The sequence below is a fragment of the Rattus norvegicus genome, chromosome 8, assembly GCF_021556685.1.
Source record: "Rattus norvegicus strain SHRSP/BbbUtx chromosome 8, alternate assembly SHRSP_T2T, whole genome shotgun sequence".
In the NCBI taxonomy this organism is placed as follows: Eukaryota; Metazoa; Chordata; class Mammalia; order Rodentia; family Muridae; genus Rattus; species Rattus norvegicus.
In genome coordinates, this window is record NC_141541.1 from 119,112,501 (window position 1) to 119,119,231 (window position 6,731).

Here is a 6,731-nt window from a genome sequence, read left to right on the forward strand (position 1 = left end):
AGGGAAGTTATAGCTGGCCCTAAGGGGCAGAGGCAAGGGTGGGATGGGGAAAGGTCCAGGAGCCGAGCACATGATATTCATCATGTCCCTACGTTTGACAAAGGGCTGGGGGTTGAACAGTCACTACTTGAGACACATTTTCTCGTCTAGATGAGACACATTTTCGTTCACAACTTCACACGGGATTACAGCCAAGAGTGTGCACTTGAGTGAGAACGGGAGGTTGTCACAATGTTTGAAAGATTGCTGTCTCATTTGATCCTTATTCCTCTCTGCTCCCCTGCCCTGCCCAGCCAGATGGCACGGTTCCTGGGGGGACTAGGACACCCCGGGCAGAGCAGAGAGGGGTGAACATGGAGGGTACTCCGATGAGATAATGAGAAGCAGCCAACCGGGAGGCAAGAGCTGGGAAATCTTCAGCTATGTGTCAACCTGAGCTTCAGACAGAGGCAGCTCAAGCAAACTGGTTTCCTGGTAAATCCAGGCTTCGGGTCCTCTGCTGTGTGTGGGAGGCTCTAAGCTGTGTCAGGCTCAAACCAAGAAGCACATCACGTCCCTCTCAAGATCTGCTGCCATCTCTATAAATGCTTCTGGGAATTGATATCACAAGATGGGTTTTAGGGCTGCATAATATACCATTATGCATGCTATTCACGACATTTTTCTTATATAGTCACCAACTGGTAGACAAATTTTTTTTTTTTACATTTTGAGTGTGTGTGTGTGTGTGTGTGAGAGGGAGAGAGAGTGTATGTGTGTGTGAGAGAGAGTGTGTGTATGTGTGTGTGTATGTGTGTGTGTGAGAGTGTGTGTATGTGTGTGTATGTGTGTGTGTGTGTGAGAGAGTGTGTGTGTATGTGTGTGTGTATGTGAGAGAGAGAGAGAGAGAGAGTGTGTGTGTGTATGTGTGTGTGAGATCAAGGCTAGTGGCAGTGGACATGAGTATGCAATGTCCTTGGCACACCAATGTCATTTCCTTTGAGTATCTACCCAGAAGCAGGATTGCTAGATCCCCAGGGTAGTTTGACTTTTAATTCTTTGAGGAACCTCATTACTATTCATCACGGCACTGTCAAAAACTGGATTTTTCTGGACCACTCAGGTGACTTGATGGACTGTTTTACTTCTGATGTGTAGGATGTAAAAGTTGGGAGGGCGTGATAGTGGTCTATCCCTTGTCGGCTTCTGAACTCCGTGTTTGTAGACCCACACAAAGGCTGGGGTATAAGTCACTTTTCTAGCAGACTTTTGGCCTCAGAGAGAGTTACTAGAAGAGAAACTGTTCTGGTCTTGATTGCCCTGTTTTCTCTAAGACCTTTCCAGATGTTCTCTAACACATTGGCTCTCTTCTGCTCTCACATGTTTATGTGAGCAACCAGCAAGGCAAGAGCTAGACTGGCCTTTCTACACAGAGATCCAGGGCTGGTGTCACATGACATGAGGCCTAAAATTCGTAGGATCTGGAGTTCCCTCTCAGCGGGCAAAGTGCCTATAATGCTTGACTCAATTCCTTACAATGCATAGAAAGAGGGGTATGGTCGTGTGTGCCTGTCATGGCACTTTCCAATAGTGAGATAGAAAGTGGAGACCAGAGAATTCCCAGAAGCTCAAGGGCCAGCTAGCCTAGCTTATGCAATGGTGAACAAGAGACCACATCTCAAGCAAAGTCTCTCTGGTGCCCCTTGGGACACATGGCACACATGTACCCTGTCTCTCCCCACCCACCACATACTAGAAAAAGCTAAACTCCTCAGAAAAGAAGAGAAGGAATTGCCAACTTTGACCCAGGCAGACAGTAAATACATCCTGCACTGGATAGTGAAGGGCTCAGGACATGACTGACCGATCGCAGGTTGAAGCAGATTCTTCGAACAGCTCTTCATGCATTTTTCTCTACTGAAGCCAGGCACCTCAGACCACCAGAACTGAACAGGGGGAGCATGGGCGTTATCACAGCTTCTCGGCCTCCAGGAGGTGGGAGCAGGTAGTTCCAAAGTTCAAGGTCACATCCTTGGCTGCACTGTGAGGTTTCATTCTTGATTTCCTCTGTGTTCTGGTGTGAGGACCACTGAAGTGGCCTGTCGCCATGTGCTTGTCTTTTCTCTCCTTCAAGATCCTAAGACATGAGACCATCCCTGGGAGAGGGCTCTACCACTTGGTAAAAATTGGCATTGCCCTCCTAGGTTGGAAGCTCTCTATCAGGTTTGCCTGTGACATGGCTGTGTTGCCTGGCAACCTGCTTCAGATGTCAACAACAGTCTGCTGACAGGACAGGGGACTGCACATCTGCTTGTCTCTCCTAGTGAGCTCTATCCTTCACCAAGAGAGTGACTGTTGTCAGACCAGTCAGGACAGAAACTCTTCCTAGCACCTCTGTCATGCTTTCAGCTCCTTCACTTTTGTTTATGATTAATTTTTACTTAATTTGTGTGTGTGTGTATGTGTGTGTCAATGTGTGTGTATGCTTGTGTGTGTCAATGTGTGTGTGTGTGCTTATGTGTGTGTGTGCTTGTGTGTGTATACCTGTGTGAGGGTGTGTGTGTGTGTGTGTACCTGTGTGAGGGTGTGCATGGAGGACAAAAGTTGACCCCGGTTGTCTTTTTATTTTTCCATTAATTGACTTATTTATTCACTTCACATCCTGATCACGCTTCCCTTCCTCCCAGTTCCCCCCTCACACACTTCCTCCCTTCCCCTCTTCCCTTTCTCCTCTGAGAAGGAGGACGCCCCCTCATCCTGAACACCAACCCACCCTGGAATACCGAATGTCAAGTTACTATGGGACTAGGTACATGCTCTCCCATTGAGGCCGGATGTGGCAGCTCAGTAGGGGACCAGGATCCATAGGCAGGCAACAGAGTTAGGGACAGCAACAGCTCCAGTCGTTGGAGGACCCACATGAGGACCAAGCTGCACACTTGCTATATATTTGTGGAGAGCCTGGGTCCAGCCCATACTATCTATGTGCGAGGAGCCTAGGCTAGGCTCTTTGGTTGGTGCTCCAGTCTCTAGGAGCTCCCAAGGGTCCAGGCTAGCTGACCCTGTTGGTCTTCTCCAGCCCCTCTGGTTGAGGTGAGTGAGACAGGCCTTCCTATAAGCGCTGGATGGTCTCGCTTCACAGCCCAGGATGGCTTCAAACAGCAATTATCTCCCTTTGGGCTCCCTAGTCCTGGGATTACAGGTATAGGTTACCATGCCAACCTTTGATTTCTTCCTCATTGTCTGTTTTCTCCCACTGGAATGCAGCTTCCCAAAGAGTTGGATGTTTAAATTCACCTCCACACCCTCAGCTCAGATGTTTTTTTTTTCCTCTTTACCAAACATCAGTGGTGGTGGTAGTGGGAACATAGTGGAAATACCAAAACTCAGAAGGACAGCTCCAAGCCAGGAGTTCATGCTGGCTCATGAACAGTATTCCTTAAACACATTAAGCTTTCAATTTTTAAAAATCAAGGAGACTTATTTTATTTTTGTGCATGCGTGTATGTGCATGCGTGCACACACACACGTGCACACGTGAACACACACATGCACACACACACACAGAGGCTTGCTCACATGTAACAGGTATGTTTGGGTGCCCATGGACACCAGATCCGTTGGAGCTGGAGTTTCACGCTGTTTTAAGCTGTCTGACTGGGCACTGGGAACTGAACTAAGAGCCTTTGCAAGAGCAGGGTACTTGGTAACTGCTGGGCAGTCTCTCCCGTCCCTCATGTGTTACTTTCACATGAAAGCCCATAGTTTTATCTTGCTTGTCTCTTACTCAAAAGTCTCTAGTTCCTCTCGGTTTTCCTTCTCCCACATCCCACACACTGAGTCCCCGCAGCAGTTTGGGGAGTATGTGCAGAACAAGCGGGTCTGGAAAAGCCTGCCGAGACATGCATATTTGGTAACGGCTGTGTTTTGCTGTTGCCATAGCAACTGTTTATGAGCCAGCACAGATAAATCCCCAGGGTATTGCTTTGTTTCTTTCAGAAGACGGATTCTTAGCCTAACACCTATACACCCTCCATAGGCAAGGGAAGGAAACGTTGAGTTTGCTTTATTGAGAGCTGAACAATGCCTACCGGCATCTCTAACAAAACAGCAGACAGAGTGGCTTACAGCAGACGGAAATCATTTCAATATACAAATATCGAGAGAGCATATTGGGTCTGTAACCCCTGGAGAGAGATCTCTAAAGGAAGCATCATTGCTGTGGCCAAAAAGGAGTGATACTCCAGGCGGATATATTAGACTTCATTTAACATCAACGGTCCCTTAGGTCCGATAACACACAGAACATATTTGAAACTGCAGTTATGAATCTTTTATGCCACATCCTTTCTGAGTCTTTGATTTCTTTTTGCATCTTGCCTCTTCTGGGAAGATCACCCTTTACCCAATGCAACACTAACTCTGAGCACTTGTCTGTGCCTGGAAAATAGGCCATGGTTTTGACTCTCCTACACTGGAGATGAAAAGGTTTGGGAATCAAGGGGTAAACTGAGGTGGACTGTCCCTGTGGGTAAAACATTTCTTAGAAGAGTTGTTGTCACCATGAACATACAGAGACGGGAACACAGGGAATAGGGAGAGTGCTCTCTGGAGAGTTCAGGGTCACTCTGCAGGGTGCTGGGGTGTGTGTGGAAGTGGTGTCCTTTCTTATAGGTCTCAGAGAAAGGGGAGGTTTAGGAAGTCAGGGCGTCTCTGATTCCCTGAAGACAGAAAGCAAAGGGAAGGGTCAGTCTAAAATGTATGACTCTGAGGATGTGGGGTAACTGAGCAGGAGGGATACGTCTATTTGATGTGTACCCATTATACAGATGAAGAGATTCGCCACCGCCTGGTGGCCCTCTGGTGTCCTGGGGTCTGGCAAACTGAGGTCTGAAAACTTCACTGGGGAAGTGAGAATGGCACTTGCCTAGGTCTGGAGTCTGGGCAGCTGGGTAGTCGGATACAAGGGTAGAGATTCACCGACAGGTTCTTGGCAGGAGGCCTGCCATTTCCTTCCCCGAAGCAAAAAGGCAGCTGGAGGCCGTGGACAGTCTGGTTTGTATTCTTACCGGGACTGTGCCAGTCGTTCACCTGTGTAGCTTCTGCACACAGCACTGGCGTAGTTGGGTATGAGGACACGTGCCTGTAAACTCAGTAGTGGAGTGGGGGAGTTTAAGGCCAGCTTTAGCTACACAGTAGCTTTAAGGAATGGCACTGCCCACAGTGGGCTGGGCCCTCCTACATTATCCAGCAAGGACGTCAGGCATGCCCACAGAGCAGTCTCATAAGAGCAATTCCACAATTGAGTTGGACTCTTCTCAGGTCTGTTTGGGTTTGTGTCGAGCCAACAAAAACTGTGAGGGACGCGACTGCAAAGTAGTTTGAGGTGAGCACCGTGAGACCCACAGATCAGCCCAGGCATTAGTGTCTTAGTTAGGGTTTCTACTGCTGTGAAGAAAGACCATGACCGTGGCAAGTCTTATAAAGAAAAAACGTTTAGTTGGGGCCGACTTACAGTTTCAGAGGTTTAGTCCATTATTATCACAGTGGGAAGGATGGGGGCATGCAGGCAGACACGGAACTGGAGAGGTAGCTGAGAGTTCCTACAGCTAGATCCCCAGGTTGAAGAAAGTGAATGTCACACTGGCAGTGGCTTGAGCATCTGAGACCTCAAAGCACCTCACTCCCATGACATATTTCCTCCAACAAGGCCACACCCACTCCAACAAGCCACACCCACTCCAACAAGCCACATCCACTCCAACAAGGCCACACCCACCCCAACAAGGCCACACCCACCCCAACAAGGCCACACCCACTCCAACAAGGCCACACCCACTCCAAAAAGCCACACCCACTCCAACAAGCCACACCCACTCCAACAGGCCGCATTTCCTAATAGTGCCACTCCTTATGGGCCTGTGGGGCCATTTTTATTCTATCTACAACAGATGGGGATTATTTGGAGCAGGGAGATGGCTGAGTGGATACACAGACCTGTTTTCACAATAGGAATTATTTGAAGGGCCAGCGAGATGGCTCAGCATTGTGTAAAGGTGCTTGCTACTATTGACCTGAGTTCTCTAGGACTGGCATGGTAGAGGAACAAAGCCAACTTCCATAAGCTGTCCTCTCATTTTATAGGCACGACTGGGCGCATATACTTGCAAACACATATACACACTAAATGTTTAAAAAAGTTAACCACCTCCAAATGATCACTTACCTTTTTTTTAAAAATGTAAAAACATAACCTTTGAATGGTTTCGAATGGCAGGAGGAGGTCAAATAAAGAATTACTAATTACATGTGTATTGTGTGTGTATTACTTGCCCGGGGACATATCCGTGGTTTTCAGCGTCACTGTCTATTGTTGGTTGGGTTCCGTGGGAGGCTCATTTTGAGAAGCAGCTTAGCCTGCAGTATGTTTATCAAATAGAACCCCTGGGATCAACACTGATGGGAGGGAGGAGAAGGAAGCAGAAGTGGGACAAAGAAGAAAAGTTGAGCTGCAGAGCAGAACAAATGAGGTCCTTCACTGACCTGCTGGGGAATGCCAGAGCCCCAAAGTTGCCTAATGACTTTAGGTGAGAATGGCCAGGCTTGCTCAGTAAGTGGGCCAGTAAAATGTGAGCCATCCTGGGAAGTCTATGCAGGGGAGGTGTCCCCTAGGGCTGATGGCTCAGGATGGTCCCCTGTGGAGTCCAGGACCAGAGCTTCCCTCTACTACAGCCTGCCGCAGTGGACATCCC